Source organism: Armigeres subalbatus, chromosome 1 (assembly GCF_024139115.2).
Source record: "Armigeres subalbatus isolate Guangzhou_Male chromosome 1, GZ_Asu_2, whole genome shotgun sequence".
NCBI lineage: Eukaryota > Metazoa > Arthropoda > Insecta > Diptera > Culicidae > Armigeres > Armigeres subalbatus.
Genome location: NC_085139.1, coordinates 181607879 through 181635155, shown reverse-complemented (window position 1 = coordinate 181635155; position 27277 = coordinate 181607879). Strand labels below are relative to the sequence as shown.

Here is a 27277-nt window from a genome sequence, read left to right as displayed (position 1 = left end):
CCATCAAAAACGTAAGGCGCCTAGATTAGGCTGGCCGTTGTTTAGCAGTCACTTTTGGTCACTGTCGTGTTTGTCTTACTAGTTGAAACTAATATCAGCAAAATAACATACACGTCACTTTTCCTGATTACGGCAACATAAAGAACTTATAATTGATTGAAGAAATCAATTCAATAAAGAGCATAGTAACACACCTCATACTATGGTCGAAAAGCCAATTCTATGCTCAGACTACGTGCTTGTAACATCAGACTTTTTTGTTCATAAGCCTATAACTAAAATATAACCTTCTTCTAATTGTCTTAAGACAATAACCAGCCGGCAAACCTCTCTGTCTTATTTATTGTTAAGCCATTTGATATGTATTCGTTATCGATATCCTTGTTATTGTGCTACAGTAATTTATTACAGTAAATACATCCTCTTGTCACATCAATCAGACCTTGCATTGGTTAAACTGTTTTATCATTTCAGATAACAATTCCACCCTAAGTTCACATTTTACAAGTTCAATTGATAACACTCTTTCGTTTTATCTTCAATCAAAACCATAGGCTTCTTCTCCTGTGGTTATCACTATCGTATACCTAATTTTGCTTGCGGTTTTCTACACAATCGGTCACTTTTTCCACTATCGTCGATATTAAACTGGATCACTTTTCCACCAACAAAGACTGCCCTCGGCAAGCACTTCTTTGCACGATCAGCCAATCACCGAGCGGGCTACGACGAGGAATCCGTCCCGGAAGATCAACGGTGGTATGATCCTCGCCGTTCGAGGACCATATTTTCACTGACGGCACTGGCACTGGATCGCACGCTAATTTACTCTCGATGTGCGCACCCAGCGATCATTATCCGCGACAACAACGACTACGGTTAACATTTTCAGTTAACACTCACGCTTGGGGAGAGAACAAAAGCACCCCACAGTCTGCCCGCGACCGCATTCAAACCTACGACTCCGACCGCCATCCTAGCCCGAGCTAGCGTACTCGATCACTAAAACTTCGATTAACAACATCAGCTACGCGCAACGCCAACGGCTATGAGAAGCATGTTGACTCGGAAGGCGTCGGCGAAGGCGACGACGCCGTCGCCCTCCGACGCGCGACGACAGACGCTAATTAAGCCTGGTACTAATAACAGTACGCCGCTGCAGTTGTACATCGACAATGCTGTCAGTTTGTTATGCTGAAGGAGACTCTCCCATCCGTCGTCGTCCGGCCGGCATATGAGCTCTCTTGACTTGAACGGTCAATATCGTGAACGCTATACGGTGCCAATCTGAACTGGACTAGTTGTGGTTGAGCGTTGTTTATGAGGTGATCAAAACAGAGAAGCTTATGGAACGTCGTGTTGAAGAGCGGGAGCATGGCAAGTTATTGTTCCAGTGTTACGATTTTAAGAAAGGTATTGAAAAATGTGGGTACTTCCTTAGCCTTGCGGTAAGATGCTCGGGTACAAAGCAATACCATATACATATTTCCTAAAAAGACAGTATTACGAATGTCTGTTAGGTGACTTAATCATGTTCTCATCGGCTGCGCCGAACTACATTGTGAGAACAAAACTATAAGCACATGGCATGCCCTGTCAACGGCACTCGCTGCAGACTAGATTACGCATTGTAACACTCATACACAGTGACGTGACAAGGCATAGCTTTGCGTCGTGTTGTGGAATGATATCATTCTAACCAGCTGCAATGATGCATGCTTCCTCTCTCTCGTGCCCGGCCCTCCATGAATTCATGACTACGTATTGGGTTGTTACGATGGGTACGAGTACAAGATATATTAATTTCCGCACCAAACAAAAGTGAGAGGGCACGGCTTGGCACATTAAGTTCACAGAAGTAAGAAACCACGCAAAAACGATGGGTTGGGATAGTTTCAGAATGGCAAAACATGATGACGTCTCATTTGTCGGCGATTGTGCGACTAGTGAAATGTTGCATGACAAAAAAATAAACTTGATGTTCATATGGTGCTCATAATTTTCAACTGTGAGCTCATACTTTAAATATAGGCAATCATTAAATCGGTATCTTGCGGCGCTGCATGACGCTATCTTTTGCAGTCGCTGAGATCAGCCCAAAATGATGCCGTCACACTGATGAGTAATCAAACGTGAGTTATTATCGATTTGTGCTCACCTTTCGCAACAAACGAGTCATTTTGCTGTCGAATTTTGCATTTGTAAAATAGGTAAAACATAATTTATTACTTATGCACGCGACGAGACGAAGGACACATCAACCATAATTGATTCATATGTCAAATATCACGTAATGGTGGTGAGTGTCTCGTGATTACTTGAAATGTAATACATATTTACATTATTTTATCCATCAACTTTAAGTGAAATTGATCGGTTTAAATAATAACGTGTACATGGATTGAAACGAAAAAAAATCTCACACTTATCATCTTCCCATACACTCACGATATGTGGATTGTGGATTCTGCACTACTCATTATTCACGTCAACCTTTGCACTTCTCAGGTTTGTGAGTGTGCTGAATAGTAAAGAGTGAGAAGACTTCGTAATTCTTACTTACTTACTTTTTACTCTCTATTTTTCACTTACTTACTTCGCATTTTTCATTTCTAAGTTGTCACTGTGAAGGTGAGAAGTAAATAATGAATAATAAGTGAAAAGTGTATCTCCTCATTTTCCACTTTTCAAAGTGAGAAGTAAGAAAAACTATATGTGAAATGAGAAGTGCGAGAGAAGTGTTTCACTTTCCCTATTCCTATTCAATCGGTTTTTGGCAAACGACCAAGTTGCTCCAACCATTATTGTCTGTCTTGTGCTGGTCGGGCATATATACACACGCACAGACATACACCACCTCAGTGGGCTGCGAAATAGTTGACGTCTGGGAAGGAGCGACTTACACAGCTCTGGTCCTCACAAGTTCCAATCTCACGCTTCCACGGGTCTTCCAGAGCCTGTGGGGTACCTGGGCACCCTCCACAGTAATTGTCCCTTACCGCGTCATGCTGGGCTTTAGCGTGGTGGACCTCTTTTCCCAAGCAACTCGTGGGACCAAAATGGAAAACCAAGTCAATTATTCAATTAGTGGTAGTAGTGTAGGCGACAACCCGGGGGAGGAAGGACCTGGAAATGCCCGTCCACCCAGGAAAGACGGTAGTAAGGGGTTACGGCAGGCTGGTCAAGAACAAGAGGAAACCGAAGACGTCAAGGGTCGAAAAGAAGGCCCAGGTGACTGAGGTTAGCAAGAAGTCTAGGGTAGGTGTCAATCGCTCCAGGGGTGATGCCCTAGTCATCATGACGGACGAGGCTAAGTACTCGGACGTCTTGAAGGCGATAAGGAGTGACGTCAAGCTCGGTGATCTCGGCACCGACGTACGTCGAATAAGACGTACCCGGATGGGCAAGATGATCCTCGAGCTGAAGCGGGGCATCTCGTAAAAGGGCGCCGCCTACAAGAAGTTGGCGGAGGCAGTCCTAAGCGAGACGGTCAAGGTGACGTCACTCACGACGGAGGTGAATCTAAGGGTTGAAAACCTGGACGAGATCACCAAAGTCAAAGAGCTCGTCACGGCACTGCGGCGACAGTGTGGTGTAGACGCCCACCGCAGCCGATCGGCTACGGAAAGGTCCGGCAGAGACGCAGGTAGCATTGGTTCGGCTATCTGCAGCGGACGCCTTCAAGGATGTCAAGTTAGGGAGCGTCAAGGTGAGCTGGTCGGTGTGCCCTGTGAGCATATACGAGCAACCCGAAGTTTGCTTCAAGTGCCTGGAACCGGGGCACAAGCAATGGGACTGCAAACAGAAGACAGTGGCAAGCTCTGCCGACGCTGTGAATTGGAGGGACATAAAGAACAATGCTGCACGAACCCTCCCAATTGTTTGATTTGTTCCAGCAAAGCTGTGAACAGCAAGCACCCCATGGGGGGTTAGAAGTGCCCGGCATTTAATCGTGCTGCAAAATCACAGTGCAGGTAAGATGGACACATAGGTTGATACCGGAGATAGGCACGTGGATCAAGAGACTCCATGAAAATCACTTTCCACCTGACCCAGGTTCTTACAGGCCATGGTTGCTTCAGACAGTATCTACACCGGATCGGACACTCGGCCTCGCCCGCGTCTCCGGTGTGCACAGGTTTGGAGGAAACGGCGGAACACGTGTTGTTGGTTTGCCCACGTTTTTGCACAATGCGTGACCACATGCTTGCCACATGTGGTTTGGACACTACCCCGGACAACCTACTTCGGAGGATGTGTAAAGATGAAGTTGGCTGGAACGCCGTTTTATCAGCTATCATCCAAATCGTCTCAGAGCTACACAGAAGATGGCGCGTGGACTCGAGGAATGGCTAGTTCAGGCGCAAATGAGAGCCCAAGTAACATTCTAAGTTTTATAACGCTCTTGAGGACCATGTTTTACTCTACAAGAGTGCTATAAAACCAGGATAAAACCAAAATGTTACTAGGGAGGTGATCCAAGGGTTCGGAGTCGGCTTCATGGGTCATACCGGTGCCCTGTGGTCGAACTCGATCCTTTTATCGAAAAAGTGGCCGCGCGAAGAACAACATGGTATCGTCGCTTGCGCGGCGTCGGTAAACCGGGCGGGTTCCGAGCCCGAGGACGGAAAGGGGTCCTCGTCAAGGCTGGGGCAGGCGTAGGCACTGCATCGGCAAGTCCCTCTGTGTGTTGGCTAATAGGCCCTATCACAGAGAGGTCAATTTAGGGTGCACGCGGCATCATCATTCTTAATACCAGCCGTGCATAGGGAAGCAGGCGTGAAGTCGACCCTTCCTACCTTCCTAGGACATAGTGCGTGGTACGGCCACCTGGAAAGCCAGCAATCCGCTGGTACAATACCATGGTGTTCTTCTAAAAAGCGAGTCATGTTCGGTGCTGCGAGGACACGCAGCTAACCTCGAGGGTGCGTTGTGCACTGGACCCCTTTGAAGCATTACTTTCTGATTGTACCGAAGGGACGATGGGCTTGGCGGCAATAGAAATGGATTAACGGGTCGGGTATGTAGTCCTGCCTCCCTCGTTTGCTGATGGAGGTGGTCCCTAACCCCGCACTTCCTGGACTTCCCAGGATGTCTGTTGAGCAGATATCACTTTACGGAGAGAGATTCCATTATTTCCACCCCTTCACATTTATTTATATTCATTTTAATGCAACACTAATTCTGTTCAAATTTACGATTTGGTTTTTTTTTCCAAGGGAGACCCTGGTTAAAATACAATGTTTTGTTAATAACCCCAGAACGCAATGGCCGACCGGGTCAATTTTTACTAGAAAACAATAGAACCCGATTCCTCACCAAATTCTACTTGTTGCGAACAAATCGGTTAAAGATAAGTTCCAGAAAATGAATGAGTTGTGGGGCATTATACAGTTTGCAGCACTTCATCCAATCAAATGAGATCAAGGTTTTTCTGAATCGTTTTGGGACCACAATCAACAGTGCAAAATATGAGCTCGATTGGCAGAGCCGTAGCGGAGTCTTCCAGCGCCCTTGGCGAAACCTTTATTGAGCGTAAAGGAATTCAAATTTCGAGATCAATTTGAATCTTACAAAATTAAAGGGTTTAGTGGTTTCAAAAAGTTCAAATAAAAGTCATGTGTAAATGTTCAGCGATGTACAGGAACCTGATCCCTGCAAGTCTTTTTCGATTGCAGAGAATAGCCTGAGATAATTTTAAAGTTTTTTTTTTTATCATTTTGACCTATTTGCAAAATTTGAGGACTTTTATAGCGCCGAACAGAAAACTCCAAAAATTGCTGAAAGTTTTTAGGTCGTCTATAACATATACATAACGTATAACAGTGGCCATAATTTTCATAATTTCAGACAATAGTGACCATACGCATGGAGAGGAGTGGGTTCAAAATCAAGAAATTTTTGCGTGACATACTCAAAAAAAAATCTTTTATAATTTCTGCACGACCTATCATGATCAAGTATGATTAGACAGTAAGGGTAGCTAAATAAACTTACTTGCTCCTCAAAAATTTAAATAAATTTGAGTTTTTAACGAATATCTGGTAGGTTAAATAAAGTCTTCCTAATTTAAAAAAAAACGATTTTTTGGGTCAATGAAACCCAAGTCTGAAGTGGATCAGTCGATGGTCGATCTTTTCGGATCAAGAAAAATCCCTCTCTGTAGAGGGTCTGTCGAAGCTTTGGAGACTCAGTGTAACCCAGCTCTAAAGTGGGTTGATCGTTTTTTGAATTCGCTGTTGGACCTAGCCAAAAGTTATGAACCATCTAAACCTGATGTCCCTTGATCGTTGGTTTGAAGGAACAACTGAACTTAATTAGATTAACAAAATCCAACTCTGGGGTGAGTTGGTAGATGATCGAAATGGCTGTTGAACGTTATCGGATCAATTGGTGGCCGAAACTGTCATTGGACCTAATTGAACGATAATAATCCAGCTCTGGTGAAGGCACTTCTGGATATATTTGGGTGAATTAAATCCAACTCTGAAGTGGATTAGTCGATGGTTGGAATTGCCATCAGAAGCAGGAGGATCAAGAAAAAATCTAACAATGGACTAGATAGATATTCATCTTCTCCAATTTAATTGCCAGATAAAAAATCTTAGATGAGTACCAACACTTGGAATACGCATCATCGTTTTAATTTTTGTAGTTAGAATCGGTCCACAGAAAGTTTCTCTGAATAAAAAAGGAAAATGATCTCAAATCTACATAAAATCCATATTACAATTACTACTTCTGGGAATCAATCTCTAGAGTATTAGGGTTCTACTGATCTTAAACAACAGGCTGATTAAGGGAGACCGGGGCTGGTTGGCCGAGTTTTGCTTCCATAATGTCTGTTCTAAATCTGGTTCGACTTTTCAAAAAACGCTTTTCACTGTCATAAATATACAAGTCTCTTGAGCACATTTGTGACATATTTTCATCGATGAACACAAATTGAGAAAAAAGTTATAACAAATCAAATGCAGCGGAAAAATTCGGCCAACCCACCCCAGGGCTGGGGTAAGTTGGCCGAGTTTGTTAAAACAAGTGAAACACATCAAATTAATCAGTGGGCAATGTTTAGAATTAGGGAAAAGTAGTGTCTATAGTTTTGTAATTTTTAGGCACGTAAAAAAATCTTAACTCTTTAATTTTTAGTCTTTTTGAGATATTTTAGTAAACCAGAGTATATTTACATTACTTTAATATCCTCGAGCATTTTTTTCTTTTTTCAATGCTGCTTTTAATGGGGAATCGGTAAAAAATAGTGCCGATTAGTATTTACTAAGTTTTCAACTCGGCCAAACAGACCACACAAAAGTCGGCCAAAAATTTACTCACTCGAATCAAAATAGCAAAAAACGTGAACGTGAGTAAACGGAAACAATAAAATACCTGAAATTACATTCGATCTGATTCCCCACCCAAATCATTATAATGAGCCTTAAATGCGCCTTAAAATGTCACTTGGTCAGCCTGGCCCTTCGACCAACCAGCCCCGGTCTTCCCTATAGATGTAGATTTTGTATAAATCCACTGGAGAGAGCTAAAACTTTTGAAACGATTTTTAGTTTAATTTGTCCTTACTGCTGTAAAGCATTATGTATAGTTCTTAACTTTATATGGAGATCAGTATGGCAAAACTTATTTTTTAACATTTTTGCCCTTAACGGTTTTGATTTATCGTCAATCACGTGACTTAATACGTGAGCATGCATAGCTGGAAGGTCTACAAAAAATGTTATTACGCTTCGAAAATTCATTGTTCAAACCATATGCAATAAAACAATGTTTCTGCCAACCAACACTACACTACCGGACAACCTATGGTTGTCAAAGAGCTAAACCCATCTTCCTTCTTGATGGAGTTTTCTTTTTTGACTTTTCCTGGAGGAAAAGTAAAAAAAAAAGAAAAAAAAAACTTCTGAAAGACACGGAGTAGCAGCCTTCAGAAGTTCCGGAGCGGAGTTCATTGAATCCGGACAGGGTACTTCCGTGATTCAGCTGGAATAATTCTGCGATTACGAGCTTTAGTCCGCGTTATAGAAAAGAATTATTCTTCAATTTCGATTCAGAACGGAATATTTCCGCGATTCCAAACGAAGTTCTTCTGCGGATCCAAACAGAATTCTTCTCCGATTCCAAACGTAATTCTTTTGCATTCCGAACGGAATTCTTCTGCGATTATGAACGAAATCATTATGTGCTTTTGGATGAAGTTCATCTGCGTTACCATATAGAATCATTTTGCGATTCTGATCGGAGTTATTCGGTAATGTCGGTAATAATCCTTCTGCAATTCCGAATGTAGTCCTTTTAGGATAGCAATTAAAATCCTTCTGCGATTCCTCTTACTATTCCGAACAAAAACATTCTGTGATTCTCAACGAAATGCTTTTGCTATTCCGAGCGTAATCATTGTGCAATTTCGATCGACAGTGTAATGCGATTTCGAACGGAATTCTTCTTCGATTCCGAATGGAATTCTTCCGCTATATAGATGGAGTCAGTTTGTGACTCCAAACTTTTGTCCCCTATCTAGTAATAAATTGCCTTACAATTTCGAACCGAATCTGTGTACCTGAAAGGTGTTTTTTGTTTGCGTGTCCAAACATAGTATATTTCGATACCAAACGGAATCTGCGGTTGTAAGCAGATTTATGTATTTATTTATTGAATATGTCAACCCCAAATGATTTCAAATAAAGCTACTCTAACTAATACTCAAGCGTACGAGCTCTCAATAGTTGGAACCGGTAAAAAGAAAGTAGAACTAGTACGAAAAGCAAAGAAATTGGAAAACCGTTGTCTTAGATTAGGGCGAATAACACTAAAGTCGAACGCTGCACGCTAAAAAAAGCGTTCCCGAATTCGTGAACCAGCAATAATACACCGTGATTAAATTCATGGATTCGGGAACACCAGTCACGTTTTCCAGAACGTTCCAAAAAAGTGGCTGTTGTTCCCGAATCCGTGGCTGTTGTTCCCGAAAAAAATACACCGTGAACTTGTTAACTTATGAATTCATGAACGCTTTTTTGCGTGTGAAGCCACTCTGTTGAAGATCCTTTGCAATCCAGTAATCGCACCGTGCATGCTGTAGTTGGTGCGTTGAAGAGTAAATGGAACGTAATTATTTCTCAAATACCGCCGGCAATGTTGATGTTCACTTGCCCAAGAATCGTGGGACAATCTAAGCGACGCAAGAGCGTCGGCAATAAACAAAGCCCTCGCCGTGTTCCTACGTATCGACAGACTTTCTTTGAAACGTGTTGATCAATGACATACGTCAAGACGTAACTAAAAGTTTGCCTGCAATGAGGTTAGCGATGATGCTTTTATATGGGGAAGTCGAGACGATTTCAAACCATTGCATAGATAGCGCACCGGGCATCGAACCCACCTTTAGCATGGTCTTGCTTTGTAGCCATCATCTTACCGCACGGCTAAGAGATAGCAGCGATGTTATGAAAGCCGTTGGGTGAAGTTATGCTTGGTAGCAAAATCCGGCAGAACTATGATTTCATCAATAGCAGTTGCTATTTCTAGAATATATAAATCGAACTGCAGTGAGCTTAACGACTGAATCCGGACTCGGTCGGTGGGATATACAGCGCACGCGAAAACCGTTTCCGTCACTAAGTTCGATCGTTTTCCAAACCTGTTCGAGGCAATCCTACGAAGAGTTTACAAAAGCTTTTTTGAGACTGGAACTCACGGATGGCTCCAGTAGAGGCCTCTATGGTTTTCGACGGTTGTTGAAGTTTTGATTGTAAAACACCTCGTAAGCAGGACCCAATATCTGGCTTTAAAGCGTGTCATCATTCAGCCAAATCTCAGTGAGAACGATGATATCGAAGCACAGTTCAGACGCTGCAAGGCGGTAATCATCGACCGTGGAGTTGATCAGTGCTGTCATGGTGGTTACTCCAAGTTACTCACTGAGTAACCAGCTCTCGGGACCAAAAAATTTTTTTGCCCTCACGAAACGAAAAATAATTTTCTTCTGAAAATTGTCCGCTCTCAAGATCGCTTTACTGCTCCTACCATTCTGAAATCGTTTCCCTTATATTCTCCATGTATCCTATTCAGGATTCCCGCTCCCCTAGAACGTATTATTCGAACATTTTGCCCCTGGATTTTGAAATATGTCCTCTGCAGGATCTCCGCCCTCTATCGAATCCTCTAACTGATTTGCGCCTCCTTAGATTAAAAAGTCCTCTACGGGATCTAGAACATTATTTAACTTTATTGCGCCCCGTAGAATTTTTAAATATCTCCGCCCTCTATACGTATTCCTCTAACTTTTTGCGCCCCTAGATTTCAAATATGTCCTCTACGGATTTCCGCTCCCCAAAACGTATTACTCGAACTGTTAGCGCCCTGTAGATTTAAAAATATGTCTCCTGGGATCTCCGCCCTCCCATACGTGATCCTCTAACTTTTTTGCGCCCTGCAGATTTAAAAACATGTCCTCCATGGGATTTCCGCTCTCCTAGAACGTATTATTAGAACTTTTTCGCCCGTGGATCTGAAGGACCTCCGCCCTCTCTCACAATTTCTCTATTTTGTGCCCTGTGATTTTGAAATATGTCCTCTTAGGATCTCCGCCTCCTCTTATATATTCCTCTAACTGATTTGCGCCTCCAGATTAAAAAAGTCCTCTACGCGATTCCATCCCTAGAACGTATTATTCTTTTTTTTGCGCCAAGTAGATTTGGATCGTATTCCTCTAACTTTTTGCGCCCCTGTATTGAAAACAAATCCTCTTCAGGGTTTCCGCCTTCTAGAAGGTATCATTCAAACTTTTGCCCCCTGGATTTAGAAATATGTCCTCTGCAGGATCTCCGCCCTCTATACGTATTCCTCTAATTTATTTACCCCTAAGATTTCAAAATATGTCCTCTACGGTTTCGCTCCCCTAGAACGTAATTTCGAACTTTTCAAGCCCCATAGAATTAGAAATATGTCCTCCTACTCCTATACGTATTCCTCTAACTTTTTTGCAGCTGTTGATTTAAACAAAAAAATCCGCTTCCGATTTCCGTATTGTTCGAACTTTTTTGCCCCGAGGATTTAGAAATATATCCTCAAGAATCTCCGCCATCCTATACGTATTCCTCAACTTTTTGCGCCCTGTAGATTTTAAAAATTGTCAGCTTCGGATATCCGCCCTAGAACGCCCCCTATTCGAACTTTTTGCGCCTCTAAGATTTCAAAATATTCCTCACGGATTTCCGCTCCCCTAAAACGTATTATTCGAACTGTTTGCCCTAGATTTAGAATATGTCCTCTGCAGGATCTCCATCCTCCTATAAGTTTCCTCTAACTTTTTGCGCCCTGGTGAATTAGAAAAATGTCCGCTTCAGGTTCCAACCCCTAGAACATATCATTCAAACTTTTTGCGCCCTGCATTTGAAATATGTACCTGAAGGATCTCGCCCTCCTATATGTATTCCTCTTCTTTTTGCGCCCTGTGATTTTAAAAAATTGTCAGCTTCGGGATATCCTTGCTGAACGTATTATTCGAACTTTTTGCTAGATTTCAAAATATGTCCTCTACGGATTCCGCTCTAAAACGTATTATTCGAACTGTTTGCTTAATTTAGAAATATCTCCTCTGAAGGATCTCCGCCCTCTACGTGTTCCTTTAACTTTTTTGCGCCCTGAGATTAAAAAATTTCCGCTGATTTCCGCCCATAAAATGTATTATTCCAACATTTGCGCCTCATTAATTTAGAAATATGCCCTCTGCTGGATCTCCGCCCTCCTATATGTATTCTCCTTACTTTTTTGCGCCCTGTGAATTTTAGAAAATTTCCCTTCAGGATTCCGCCCCTAGAACGTATTATTCGAACTTTTGCGCCCCGTGGATAGTGAAAATATGTCCTCTGCGGATCTCCCCCTCCTATACATTTCTTCAACTTTTTACGCCCCGTAGATTTCAAAATATGTCCTCTGCAGGATTTCCGCCCTCCACGTATCATTCAAACTTTTTGCGCCCCGTGGATTTAGAAATATGTCCTCTGCAGGATCTCCACCTCCTAGGTGTTCCTCTAACTTTTTTGCGCCCTGGTAGAATTAAAAAAATGTCGCTTTTATTCCGCCCCGAGACGTATTATTCAACTTTTCTGCCCCGTAGAATTAGAAATGACGTCTGCATGATCTCTGCCCTCCTATATGTGTTCCTCTTACTTTTTTGCGCCCTGTAGATTTTAAAAAATGGCAGCTTCAGGATATCCGCCCCTAGAACGTATTATTCGAATTTTTTTGCGCCCCGTAGATTTCAAAATATGTCCTCACGGATTCCGCTACCCTAGAACGTATTATTCAAACTTTTTGCCCCCGAGATTTAGAAATATGTCCTCTGCAGGATCTCCACCTCCTATGGTGTTCCTCTAACTTTTTTTGCGCCCTGGTAGAATTAAAAAATTGTCCGCTTTTTTTCCGCCCCGAGAACGTATTATTCAAACTTTTTGCGCCCCTAAATTAGAAATATGACGTCTGCAAGATCTCTGCCCTCCTATGTATTCCTCTTACTTTTTTGCGCCCTGTAGATTTTAAAAAAATGGTCAGCTTCAGGATATCCGCCCCTAGAACGTATTATTCGAATTTTTTGCCCCGTAGATTTCAAAATATGTCCTCTACGGGATTTCCGCTACCCTAGAACGTATTATTCAACTTTTTTGCCCCGAGGTTAGAAATATGTCCTCTGCAGGATCTCCACCTCCTATAGGTGTTCCTCTAACTTTTTTGCGCCCTGGTAGAATTAAAAAATTGTCCGCTTTTGGATTTCCGCCCGAGAACTATTATTCAAACTTTTGCGCCCCGTAGAATTAGAAATATGACGTCTGAGATCTCTGCCTCCTATGTATTCCTCTTACTTTTTTGCGCCCTGTAGATTTTAAGAAAATTTTCCGCATCAGATTTCCGCCCCTAGAACGTATTATTCGAACTTTTTTGCGCCCCGTGGATATGAAAATATGTCCTCTGCAGGATCTCCGCCCTCCTATGCAATTTCTTCAACTTTTTGCGCTTAGATTTCAAAATATGTCCTCTACGGATTTCCGCCCCTAAAACGTATTATTCGAACTGTTTGCGCCCCGTGATTTAGAAATATGTCCACTGAAGGATTCTCGCCCTCTATACGTGTTCCTTCTTTTTTTGCGCCCTGTAGATTTAAAAAATGTCCGCTTCGGATTTCCGCCCATAAAATGTATTATTCGAACATTATTGCGCCCTCATTAATTTAGAAATATGCCCTCTGCTGGATCTCCGCCTCCTATATGTATTCCTCTGACTTTTTTGCCTGTAGATTTTAAGAAAATTTTCCGTTTCAGGTTCCGCCCCCTAGAACGTATTATTCAACTTTTTGCCCCCATGGATATGAAAATATGTCCTCTGCAGGAACTCCGCCCTCCTCTACGAATTTCTTCAACTTTTGCGCCCATAGATTTCAAAATATGTCCTCCGGATTTCCCTTCCTAGAACGTAATTTTCGAACTTTTCAAGCCCCATAGATTTAGAAATATGTCCTCCGCCCTCCCGTATTCCTCTAACTTTTTTTGCGCAACTGTTGATTTAAAAAAAATCCGCTTCCGATTTCCGTATTGCTCAAACTTTTGCCTCGAGGATTTAGAAATGTATCCTCTGCAGAATATCCGCCATCCTATACGTATTCCTCTAACGTTTTTGCCTTATAAGATTTCAAAATATGTCCTCCACGGGATTTCCCTCTAAATGTATATTCGAACTGTTTGCGCCCCGTAGATTTAGAAATATTCCTCTGCACCTCCTATAGGTGTTCCTCTAACTTTTTTGTGCCCTGTGAATTAAAAAATTGTCCGCTTTGGGATTTCCGCCCCGAGATCGTTTATTCAAACTTTTTGCGCCCCTAGAATTAGAAATATGTCTCTATGATCTCTGCCTCCTGTATGTCCTCTTACTTTTTTTGCCCCTTAGATTTTAAAAATTGTCCGCTTCGGATATCCGCCCTAGAACGTATTATTCGAACTTTTGCGCCCCGTAGATTTCAAAATATGTCCTCTACGGGATTTCGCTCCTTAAGTCTATATTCGTTTTTGCCTTGTAGATTTAGAAAATATGTCCTCAAGGATCTCCGCCCTCCTATACGTGTTCCTTACTTTTTTGCGCCCTGTGATTAAAAAGTTGTCCGCTTCGGATTTCCTCCCATTAAATGTATTATTCGAACATTATTGCGCCTCATTAATTTAGAAATATGCCCCTCTGCTGGATCTCCGCCCTCCTATATGTATTCCTCTTACTTTTTGCGCCCTGTAGATTTTAAGAAAATTTTCCATTTCGGGATTTCCCCTTAGACGTATTATTCGAACTTTTTGCTTGGATATGAAAATATGTCCTCTGCAGGATCTCCGCCCTCTATACGAATTTCTTCACTTTTGCGCTCATGATTTTAAATATGTCCTCTACGGATTTCCTCCCCTAGAACGTATTATCAAACTTTTTGCGCCCCCTGGATTTAGAAATATGTCCTCTGTAGGATCTCCGCCCTCTATATGAATTCCTCTAACTTTTTGCGCCCTGTAGATTAAAAAATGGTTCTGGAGATTTCCGCTCCCCTAAAACATATTATTCTAATGATTAATTATTTTATTATTTTAGAGCGTCTTAGGGAAATGCTACAAGGTTAAAGAATATAATAGTCTTTTAATATTATTCTAACTTTTTGCGCCCCTTGATTTAGAAATATGTCCTCTATAAGATCTCGCTCTCCTATACGAATTCCTCTATTTTGCGCCCCATAGATTTTGAAAATGTCCCTCTGCAGGATCTCCACCTTCCTATACGTTAGATCTGTTCACCATTTTCGAAAGTATTTTAGATTCAAAGTGCCACCCTCTATTTCAATAAGTATCTTTAATGGAGTCTCTGATCAATTTTCAGACCATGGAGATTTAGAAGTGCATCAAGAGTTTGGATTTTCAGACTTTTCGTAAAAATATCATCTGAACGCATCAATTTAACTCCACCTAATAAAAGGATTAGTCGGTGATAGATTCTTTGCTATCTACCACTTTGTCATTGATACTAAGATGGTGAGGCTTATTCCATGACTTTTATGATTTAGCTAGAAAATGCCTTAACCAGAAAAATAATTTTAGCCCTCCTACACGCATTCCTCTAACTTTTGCTCTAGTTTTAAAAATATGTCCTCTACGGGATTTCCGCCCCCTAGAACGTTTATTCAAACTTTCTTTGCGCCCGTGGATTTAGAAATATTCTCAGGATCTCCGCTCTCTATACGAATTCCTCTATTTTTGCGCCTCCTAGATGTTCAAACCAAAGGGAACTTTTTTGCGTCCTCTTGATTTAGAAATATGTCCTTTGCTGGATCTCCGCCTCCTATACGAATTCCTCCATTTTGCGTAGATTTTGAAATATTCCTCTGCAGGATTCCTCTAAATTTTTTGCGCCCTGTAGATTTAAAAAATCCGTCCGGAATTTCCGCCCCTGGAACGTATTATTCGAACTTTTTGCGCCCCGTGGATTTAGAATATGTACTCTGCAGGATCTCCGCCCTCCTATACGTATTCCTCTAACTTTCTTGCGCTATCTTGGATTTCAAAATATGTCCTCTAGGGATTTCCACTCCCCTGAGACTTATTACTCAACTTTTTGCGCCCCGTGGATTTAGAAATATGTCCTCTGTGGATCTCCGCCCTCTATATGTGTTCCTCTAACTAACTTGCGCCTCCTTAGATTTAAAATATGTCCTCTATGGGATTACCCTATGCAGGATCTCCTATGCAGAGTGTATGAAATTAAGGTGGCGACATTGCCGCATTTGACAGTCTTCTGCTCGTTTGGAACGCGATTTTGTAGGGAATGACGACAGATTTTGTTCCAATTCTGGATGTCGCCACTCTAATTACATACACTCTGTCCTATACGTATGTTCTGAGCTGCAGAATCAGCGAAAAATGCATCCGGAAGATTTGTTTAAAATTACGGAAATATCCGGAAAGCAGCAGGAATGCTTCCGGACGCTTCGTTTCATAATGGTACGCTTCAATCAACAATCCCCAGACATTCAGAGGCTGTTCCAATGCGGAACAATGCGATCTGATGTTCCGGGCTGCGAGATTCAGCGAAATGCATCCGGAAGATTTGTTTACAAATTACGAAACATCGGAAATCAGCGGAATGCTTCCGGCGCGCTCGTTTCATGATGGTACGCTTCAATCAACAATCCCAGCATTCATAGGCCATTCAATGCGGAACCATCGATCTGTGTGTTCCGGGCTGCGAGATTCAGCGAAAAATGCATCCGGAAGATTTTGTTTACAAATTGGAAATATCCGGAAAGCAGCGGGAATCCCGGACGCGTTCGTTCATAATGGTACGCTTCGAATCAACAATCCCAGCATTCAGATGTTCCAATGCGGAACCATGCGATCTGTATGTTCCGGGCTGCGAGATTCAGCGAAAATGCATCCGGAAGATTTTGTTTACAAATTACGGGCAACCGAAGCAGCGGAATGCTTCCGGACGCGTTCGTTTCATAATGGTACGCTTCGAATCAACAATCCCCAGCATTCGAGGCTGTTCCAATAAGAACCAAGCGAAATGTTTGTTCCGGGATGCGAGAATCAGCGAAAATGCATCCGGAAGATTTTGTTTAGAATTACGGAAACATCCGGAAGCACGGGAATGCTTCGGACGCGTTCGTTTCATAATGGTACGCTTCGAATCAACAATCCCCAGCATTCATAGGCCATTCAATGCGGAACCATCGATCTGTGTGTTCGGCTGCGAGATTGGCGAAAATGCATCCGGAAGATTTTGTTACAAATTGGAAATATCCGGAAAGCAGCAGAATGCTTCCGGACGCGTTCGTTCATAATGGTACGCTGAATCACAATCCCCAGCATTCAGAGGCTGTTCCAATGCGGGAACCATGCGATCTGTATGTTCCGGGCTGCAGATTCAGCGAAAATGCATCCGGAAGATTTTGTTTACAAATTACGGGAAACATCCGGAAGCAGCAGGAATGCTTCCGGACGCGTTCGTTTCATAATGGTACGCTTCAATCAACATACAGCATTCAGAGGCTGTTCAATACGGGAAGCGAATGTTTGTTCGGATGCGAGAATCACGAAAAATGCATCCGGAAGATTTTGTTTAGAAATTACGGGGAAACATCCGAGCACAGGAATGCTTCCGGACGTTCGTTTCATAATGGTACGCTGAATCAACAATCCCCAGCATTCATAGGCCATTCCAATGGGAACCATGCGATCTGTGTTCGGGCTGCGAGTTCAGCGAAAATGCCCGGAAAGATTTTGTTTACAAATTACGAAATATCCGGAAAGCAGCGGAATGCTTCCGGACGCGTTCTTTCATAATGGTACGCTTCGAATCAACAATCCCCAGCATTCAGAGGCTGTTCAATGCGGAACCATGCGATCTATATGTTCCGGCTGCGAGATTCAGAAAAAATGCATCCGGAAGATTTTTGTTCTAAATTACGGGAAACATCCGGAAAGCAGGGGAATGCCCGGACGCGTTCGTTCATGATGGTACGCTTCGAATCAACAATCCCCAGCATTCATAGCCATTCCAATGCGGAACATGCGATCTTGTGTTCCGGGCTGCGAGATTCAGCGAAAAATGCATCCGGAAGATTTTGTTTACAATTACGGGAAATATCCGAAAGCAGCGGAATGCTTCCGGACGCGTTCGTTTCATAATGGTACGCTTCGAATCAACAATCCCCAGCATTCAGAGATGTTCCAATTCAGGAACCGATCTGATGTTCCGGGCTGCGAGATTCAGCGAAAATGCATCCGGAAGATTTTGTTTACAAGTGGGAAACATCCGAAAGCAGCGGAATGCTTCCGGACGCGTTCGTTTCATAATGGTACGCTTCGAATCAACAATCCCCAGCATTCAGAGCTGTTCCAATACGGGAACCAAGCGAAATTTTGTTCCGGATGCGAGAATCAAATGCTCCGGAAGATTTTGTTTAGAAATTGAGAAACATCCGAAGCGGGAATGCTTGGACGCGTTCGTTCATAATGGTACGCTTCGAATCAACAATCCCCAGCATTCAGGCCATTCCAATGCGGAACCATGCGATCTGTGTGTTCCGGGTGCGAGATTCAGCGAAAAATGCATCCGGAAGATTTTGTTACAAATTACGGAAACATCCGGAAAGCAGCGGAATGCTTCCGGACGCGTTCGTTTCATGATGGTACGCTTCGAATCACAATCCCAGCATTCAGGGCCATTCCAATGCGGAACCATCGATCTGTGTGTTCGGCCGAGATTCAGCGAAAGCATCCGGAAGATTTTTTTACAAATTACGGGAAACATCCGAAAGCAGCGGAATGCTTCCGGACGCGTTCTTCATAATGGCACGCTTCGAATCAACAATCCCCAGCATTCAGAGGCTGTTCCAATACAGGAACCAAGCAGTAATTCCGGGATGCGAGAATCAGAAAATGCATCCGGAAGATTTTGTTTAGAAATTACGGGAAACATCCGGAAAGCAGCGAATGCTTCCGGACGCGTTCGTTTCATAATGGTACGCTTGAATCAACAATCCCCAGCATTCATAGGCCATTCCAATGCGGGAACCATGCGATCTGTGTGTTCCGGGCTGCGAGATTCAGCGAAAATGCATCCGGAAGATTTGTTTACAAATTACGAAATATCCGGAAAGCAGCGAGATGCTTCCGGACGCTTCGTTTCATAATGGTACGCTTCGAATCAACAATCCCAGCATTCAGAGGCTGTTCCAATGCGGAACCATGCGATCTGTACGTTCGGGCTGCAGATTCAGCGAAAATGCATCCGGAAGATTTTGTTTACAAATTACGGGGAAACATCCGAAAGCGCAGGAATGCTTCCGGACGCTTCGTTTCATGGCACGCTTCGAATCAACAATCCCCAGCATTCAGGCTGTTCCGGGAACCAAGCGAAATGTTTGTTCCGGGATGCGAGAATCAGCGAAAAATGCTCCGGAAGATTTTGTTTAGAAATTGGGAAACATCCGAAAGCAGCGGAATGCTTCCGGACGCGTTCGTTTCATAATGGCACGCTGAATCAACAATCCAGCATTCAGAGGCTGTTCCAATACGGAACCAAGCGAAATGTTTGTTCCGGGATGCGAGAATCAGCGAAAATGCATCCGGAAGATTTTGTTTAGAAATTGGGGGAAACATCCGAAAGCAGCAGGCTCTTCCGACGCGTTCGTTTCATATGGTACGCTTCGAATCAACAATCCCCAGCATTCATAGGCCATTCCAATGCGAGGAACCATGCGATCTGTGTTCCGGGCTGCAGATTCAGCGAAAAATGCATCCGGAAGATTTTGTTTACAAATTACGGAAATATCCGGAAAGCAGGGGAATGCTTCCGGACGCTTCGTTTCATAATGGTACGCTTCGAATCAACAATCCCCAGCATTCAGAGGCTGTTCCAATGCAGACCATGAGTCTGTATGTTCGGCTGCGAGATTCAGCGAAAATGCATCCGGAAGATTTTGTTTACAAATTACGGGAAACATCCGGAAAGCAGCGGAATGCTTCCGGACGTTCGTTTCATAATGGTACGCTTCGAATCAACAATCCCCACATTCAGAGGCTGTTCCAATGCGGAACCAAGCGAAATGTTTGTTCCGGGATGCGAGAATCAGCGAAAATGCATCCGGAAGATTTTGTTTACAAATTGAGAAACATCCGGAAAGCAGCGGAATGCTTCCGGACGCGTTCTTCATAATGGTACGCTTCGAATCAACAATTCCCACATTCGAGCCCATTCCAATGCGGAACCATGCGATCTGTTTGTTCGGCTGCGAGATTCAGCGAAAATGCATCCGGAAGATTTTGTTTACAAATTACGGGAAATATCCGGAAAGCGAGGATGCTTCCGGACGCGTTCGTTCATAATGGTACGCTTCGAATCAACAATCCAGCATTCAGAGGCTGTTCCAATACGGGAACCAAGCGAAATGTTTGTTCCGGATGAGAATCGCGAAAATGCATCCGGAAGATTTTGTTTAGAAATTGGGAAACATCCGGAAAGCAGCGGAATGCTTCCGGACGCGTTCGTTTCATAATGGCGCTTCGAATCAACAATCCCCAGCATTCATAGGCCATTCCAATGCGGGAACCATCGTCTGTGTGTTCCGGGCTGCGAGATTCAGCGAAAATGCTCCGGAAGATTTTGTTTACAAATTACGGGGAAATATCCGGAAAGCAGCGGGAATGCTTCCGGACGCGTTCGTTTCATAATGGTACGCTTCGAATCAAAATCCCAGCATTCGAGGCTGTTCATGGGAACCATCGATCTATTCTTCCGGCTGCGAGATTCAGCGAAAATGCATCCGAAGATTTTGTTTACAAATTGAGGAAACATCCGGAAAGCAGCGGAATGCTTCCGGACGCGTTCGTTTCATAATGGTACGCTTCGAATCAAAATCCCAGCATTCAGAGGCTGACATAGGAACCAAGCGAATGTTTGTTCCGGGATGCGAGAATCAGCGAAAAATGCATCCGGAAGATTTTGTTTAGAAATTACGAAACATCCGGAAAGCGGCGGGGCTTCCAGACGCGTTCGTTCATAATGGTACGCTTCGAATCAACAATCCCAATTCATGAGCCATTCAATGCGGAACCATCGATCTGTGTGTTCGGCTGCGAGATTCAGCGAAAATGCATCCGGAAGATTTTGTTTACGGGGAAATATCCGGAAAGCAGCGGGAATGCTTCCGGACGCGTTCGTTTCATAATGGTACGCTTCAATCAACAATCCCCAGCATTCCTCAATGCAGGAACCATGCGATCTGTGTGTTCCGGGCTGCGAGATTCAGCGAAAATGCTCCGGAAGATTTTGTTTACAAATTAGGGGAAATATCCGAAAGCAGCGAATGCTTCCAGGACGCGTTCGTTTCATAATGGTACGCTTCAGATCAACAATCCCAGCATTCAGAGGCTGTTCCAATTCGGGAACCATGCGATCTGTATGTTCCGGGCTGCGAGATTCAGCGAAAAATGCCGAAGATTTTGTTTATGCGGAAACATCCGGAAAGCAGCGGAATGCTTCCGGACGCGTTCGTTCATAATGGTACGCTTCGAATCACATACAGCATTGGGCTGTTCCAATGAGGAACCAAGCGAAATGTTTGTTCCGGATGCGAGAATCAGCGAAAAATGCTCCGAAGATTTGTTTAGAAATTGGGAAACATCCGGAAAGCAGCGGAATGCTTGACGACGTTCTTCATAATGGTACGCTTGAATCACAATCCCCAGCATTCGATAGGCCATTCCAATGCGGAACCATCGATCTGTGTGTTGGCGCGCGAGATTCAGCGAAAATGCATCCGGAAGATTTTGTTTACAAATTACGGAAACATCCGGAAAGCAGCGGAATGCTTCCGGACGCGTTCTTCATGATGGTACCTTCGAATCAACAATCCCCAGCATTCAAGGCCATTCCAATGGGAACCATCGATCTGTGTGTTCCGGCTGCGAGATTCAGCGAAAATGCATCCGGAAGATTTTGTTTACAAATTACGGAAACATCCGAGCAGCGGAGCTCTCCGGACGCGTTCTTCATAATGGTACGCTTCGAATCACAATCCCCAGCATTCAGAGGCTGTTCCAATGCAGGAACCAAGCGAAATGTTTGTTCCGGTCGAGAATCACGAAAAATGCATCCGGAAGATTTTGTTTACAAATGACAGGGGAAACATCCGAGAAGCGGGAATGCTTCCGGACGCGTTCGTTCATGATGTTGCACTTCGAATCAAGCAATCCCCGGCATTCAGAGGCATTCAATGCGGAACCATGCGATCTGTATGCGGGAATGCTTCCGGATAATGGTTCGGCCGAATGAATGATCCCCAGCATTCAGAGCTGTCCAATGCGGAATCAATAAATGTTTTGGGATGCGAGAATCAGGAAAAATGCATTCGGAAGATTTAGTTAAATTACAGAAACATGAGGAAAGTAGCAGGAATGCTTATGTTTAACTAGCAGACCTGACGAACTTCGTTTCGCCTTAAATTGATTTATTTTCTGATTAGGGTCGTACCTTATTACGTAACAATTTTCTGGGATTTTCGACCCCCCTCATAGAATATTTTTCATACAAATAGGTTTTTATTTATATGGTGCGTAAGAAAACGACAGACCCCCCCTCCCTATAAGTGCTTACGTAATATGTACGACCTTAGATCTCGAGTTATGAAGAAATTGGTTTTCATTTGTATGGGAGCCCCTTTCCAGAGGAGGGTCTCGAACCATCTAAGAACCTTCCCCGGCCCAAAACCTCCACATACAAATTTTCACGTCGATCGGTTCAGTAGTTTGAGTCTATAAGGCACAGACAGACAGAAATTCATTTTTATGTATATAGATTATTTTTGGATTGAGCTGTCGTCGGATTCCATGAGGGCGTCGCAGTATCATTTGAGTTCAATTCGGTTGCTTGATATGAGTTCAATATGGTAGCACTTATGGGATGATAGTGGATTGAGCGCTCGTCTGAGTCCATGAGGGTGGGCGCAGTAGCATTCTGAGTTCAATTAGGTTTCTCTAATGAGATTATAGAATGAGCGCCGTTTTAATCCTTGGGGCGGTCAGTGTCGATATGAGATCAATTTGGTTGCACTTATGTGATGATAGTGGATTGGCGCTCGTGGAGTCAATGAGGGCGGGCGCAGTGTCGATGAGTTAATTTGGTTGCCTTATGTGATGATGAGTGAATTGAGCGTCGTCTGAGTCAATGAGGCGTGCGCAGTGTCGATATGACATCATTTGGTTCACTTATGTGATGATAGTGGATTGAGCGCTCGTCTGAGTCAATGAGGTGGGCGCAGTATCGATTATTCAATTTGGTTGCTTGGATGATAGTGGATTGGGCGCTCGTCTGAGTCAATGAGGGCGGGTGCAGTATCGATATGAGTTCAATTTGGTTGCACTTATGTTATGATAGTGGATTGAGCCTCGTCTGAGTCAATGGGGCGGGCGATTCGATTGAGTTCAATTTGGTTGCATTATGTGATGATAGTGGTTTGAGCGCTCGTCTGAGTCCATAAGGGTGGGCGCAGTAGCATTCTGAATTCAATTAGGTTTCTCCAATGAGGTTATAGAATGAGCGCTCGTTTTAATCCTGGGGGCAGTCGCAGTGTCGATATGAGTTCTTGGTTGCACTTATGTGATGATAGTGGATTGCGCTCGTCTGATCAATAGGGCGGGCACAGTATCGATTTGAGTTCAATTTGGTTGCACTTATGTGATGATAGTGGATTGAGCGCTCGTCTGAGTCAATGAGGGTGGGCGCAGTATCGATATGAGTTCAATTTGGTTGCACTTGTGTGTTGATAGTGGATTGGCGCTCGTCTGAGTCTATGAGGGCGCGTATCGATATGAGTTCAATTTGGTTGCACTTATGTGATGATAGTGGATTGGCGCTCGTCTGAGTCAATGGGGCAGGCGCAGTATCGATATGAGTTCAATTTGGTTGCACTTATGTGATGATGGTGGATTGAGCGCTCGTCGGCTCAATGGGGGCGGGCACTGTCGAAATGAGCTTCAATATGGTTGCACTTATGTGATGATAGTGGATAAAGTGCTCGTCTGAGTCCATGAGGGCGGCGCAGTGTCAATACGTCAATTTGGTTGCACTTATGTGATGATGATGGATTGAGCGCTCGTCTGAGTCTGAGGGGTGGCGCGAGCGCGATATGATTCAATTTGGTTGCACTTATGTGTTGATTGTGGATTGAGCGCTCGTCGTGTCAATGAGGGCGGCGCAGTATCGAATATGAGTTCAATTTGGTTGCACTTATGTTATGTTAGTGGATTGAGCGCTCGTCTGAGTCAATGAGGGCAGGCGCAGTGTCGATTGAGTTCAATTTGGTTACTTATGTGATGATAGTGGATTGAGCGCTCTCTGAGTCAAGGAGGGCGCAGTATCGATATGAGTTCAATTTGGTTGCCTTGTGTGATGATAGTGGATTAGGTGCTCTCTGAGAAATGAGGGTGGGCCCAGTATCGATATGAGTTCATTGGTTACTTATGTGATGATAGATGGATTAAGCGTCGTCTGAGTCAATGGGGCGGGCGCAGTGTCGATATGAGTTCAATTTGGATTTTATGTGATAGTGGATTAGTGCTCGTCTACGATCATGAGGTGGGCGCAGTATCGATATAGAGTTCAATTTGTTTGCACTTATGTGATGATAGTGGATTGAGCGCTCGTCTGAATCAATGAGGGGCGCTGTGTCGAAATGACTTCAATTTCGTTGCCTTATGTGATGATAGTGGATTGAGCGCTCGTCTGAGTAAATGAGGGTGGGCGCAGTATCGATGAGTTCAATTTGGTTGCACTTATGTGATGATGTGGATTAAGCGCTCGTCTGGAGTCAATGAGGCGGGCACAGTCAATATAGAGTTCAATTTGGTTGCACTTATGTGATGATAGTGGTTTGAGCGCTCGTCTGAGTCCATGAGGGTGGGTGCAGTAGCATTCGAATTCAATTAGGTTTCTCCAATGAGGTTATAGAATGAGCGCTCGTTTTAATCCTTGGGGCGTCGCAGTGTCGATATGAGTTCATTGGTTGCACTTTTGTTATGTTAGTGGATTGAGCGCTCGTCTGTGTCAATGAGGCGGGCAAGTGTCGATAAGAGTTCAATTTGGTTTCACTTATGTGATGATAGTGGATTGAGCGCTCGTCTGAGTCAATGAGGGCGGCGCAGTATCGATATGGATTCAATTTGGTTGCACTTATGTGATGATAGTGGATTGAGTGCTCGTCGAGTCAATGATTGGGCGCAGTATCGATATGAGTTCAATTTGGTTGCACTTATGTGATGATAGTGGATTGAGCGCTCGTCTGAATCAATGAGGTGGGCGCTGTCGAAATGACTTCAATTTGGTTGCACTTATGTGATGAGTGGATTGAGCGCTCGTCTGAGTAATGAGGGTGGGCGCAGTATCGAAGAGTTCATTGGTTGCACTTATGTGATGATAGTGGATTAAGCGCTCTCTGAGTCAATGAGGGTGGGCGCAGTGTCGATATGAGTTCAATTTGGTTGCACTTATGTGATGATAGTGGTTTGAGCGCTCGTCTGAGTCCATGAGGGTGGGTGCAGTAGCATTCTGAATTGGTGGTTTCCAATGAGGTTATAGAATGAGCGCTCGTTTTAATCCTTGGGGCGGTCGCAGTCGATTGAGTTCAAGATTTGGTTGCACTTTTGTTATGTTAGTGGATTGAGCGCTCGTCTTTGTCAATGAGGGGCGGGCGCAGTGTCGATATGAGTTCAATTTGGTTGCACTTTGTGATGATAGTGGATTGGCGCTCGTCTGAGTCAATGAGGGCGGGCGCAGTATCGATATGAGTTCAATTTGGTTGCACTTATGTGATGATAGTGGATTGAGCGCTCGTCTGAGTCGAGGGGCGCGAGTAAATATGGAGTTCATTTGTTTGCACTTATGTGATGATAGTGGATTGAGTGCTCGTCAGGTCAATGAGGGCGGGCGCAGCATCGATGAGTTCAATTTGGTTGCACTTGATGTGATGATAGTGGATTGAGTGCTCGTCTGGAGTCCAATGAGGCGGGCGCAGCATCGATATGAGTTCAATTTGGTTGCACTTGTGTGATGATAGTGGATTGAGCGCTCGTCTGAGTCAATGAGGGCGGGCGCGAATATCGATATGAGTTCATTTGGTTGCCTTATGTGATGATAGTGGATTGAGTGCTCGTCTAAGGTCAATGAGGCGGGCAGCAGCATCGATATGAGTTCAATTTGGTTGCACTTATGTGATGATATTGGATTGAGTGCTCGTCTGGAGTCAATGAGGGGGCACATGTCGATATGAGTTCAATTTGGTTGCACTTGTGTGATGATAGTGGATTGAGCGCTCGTCTGAGTCAATGAGGGCGGGCGCAGTATGTATGAGTTCATTTGGTTGCACTTATGTGATGATAGTGGATTGAGTGCTCGTCTGAGTCAATGAGGGCGGGCGCAGCATCGATATGAGTTCAATTTGGTTGCACTTATGATGATAGTGGATTGAGTTCGTCTGAGTCAATGAGGGCGGCGCAGATCGATTGAGTTCAATTTGGTTTCATTATGTGATAGTGGATTGATGCTCGTCTGAGTCAATGAGCAGGCGCACGTCGATATGAGTTCATTTGGTTGCACTTGTGTGATGATGATGGATTGAGCTGATAATGCGATGATATGTGATAGTATTGATCGAACTCGTCTGAATCATGAGGGCGGGCACAGTGTCGAAATGACTTCAATTTGGTTGCACTTATGGTGATGATGTGGATTGAGCGCTCGTCTGAGTCAGTAGGGGAGCGGCACAGTGTCGATATGGGTTCAATTTGGTTGCTTTAGAGATGATAGTGGATTGAGTGCTCGTCTGAGTCAATGAGGGGGCGCAGTCGATATGAGTTCATTGGTTGCCTTATGGATGATAGTGGATTGAGCGCTCATCTGAGGTCAATGAGGGCGGGCACAGTATCGATATGAGTTCAATTTGGTTGCACTTAGTGATTATAGTGAATTGGTGCTCGTCTGGAGTCAATGATGGCGGGGGCAGCTCGATGTGAGTTCAATTTGGTTGCACTTATGTGATGATAGTGGGTTGAGCGCTCGTCTGAGTCAATGAGTGGGCACCGTATCGATATGAGATCAATTTGGTTGCACTTATGATGAAAGTGGATTGGTGCTCGTCTGAGTCAATGAGGGTGGGCGCTGTGTCGATATGACTTCAATTTGGTTCCACTTATGTGATGATAGTGGATTGAGTGCTCGTCTGATTCAATGATTGGGCGCAGTGTCAATATAGGTTCAATTTGGTTGCACTTATGTGATGATAGTAGATTGAGCGCTCGTCTGAGTCCATGAGGGGGGCAGAGCATTTGAATTCAATGGTTTCTCAAGGCGATAGTAGAATGAGCGCTCGTTTAAATCTGGGGCGGTCGAGTGCCGATTGATTTCAATTTGTGGCACTTTTGTGTCGATAGTGGATTGAGCACGTCTGAGTCAATGAGGGCGGACGCAGTGTCGATATGAGTTCAATTTGCTTTGCACTTATGTGATGATGATGTGATTGGGCGCTCGTCAGGCCATTGAGGTGGAGCGTTGTGTCGATATTTCAATTTGGTTCCACTTATGTGATGATAGTGGATTGAGTGCTCGTCTGATTCAATGAGGGTGGGCGCAGTGTCAATATGAGTTCAATTTGGTTGCACTTATGTAGGCAATGCAATGCTTCTAG

The 27277-nt window shown here is 43.9% G+C and overlaps 1 protein-coding gene across 6 annotated transcripts in view; it reads right to left on the bottom strand.

Moving 5' to 3' along the window:
- Positions 1-27277, bottom strand: part of LOC134205579 (E3 ubiquitin-protein ligase HECW2) — a 224362-nt gene that overhangs the window by 85036 nt on the left and 112049 nt on the right. For 2 of the 6 annotated variants that reach the window (XM_062680945.1, XM_062680943.1), the window contains exon 1: positions 588-1253. The exons of 1 other annotated variant lie outside the window; for it this stretch is intronic. The gene's annotated coding sequence lies outside the window, so the exon portion shown is untranslated. 3 more of the 6 variants (XM_062680946.1, XM_062680947.1, XM_062680944.1) reach the window with 3 other exon arrangements.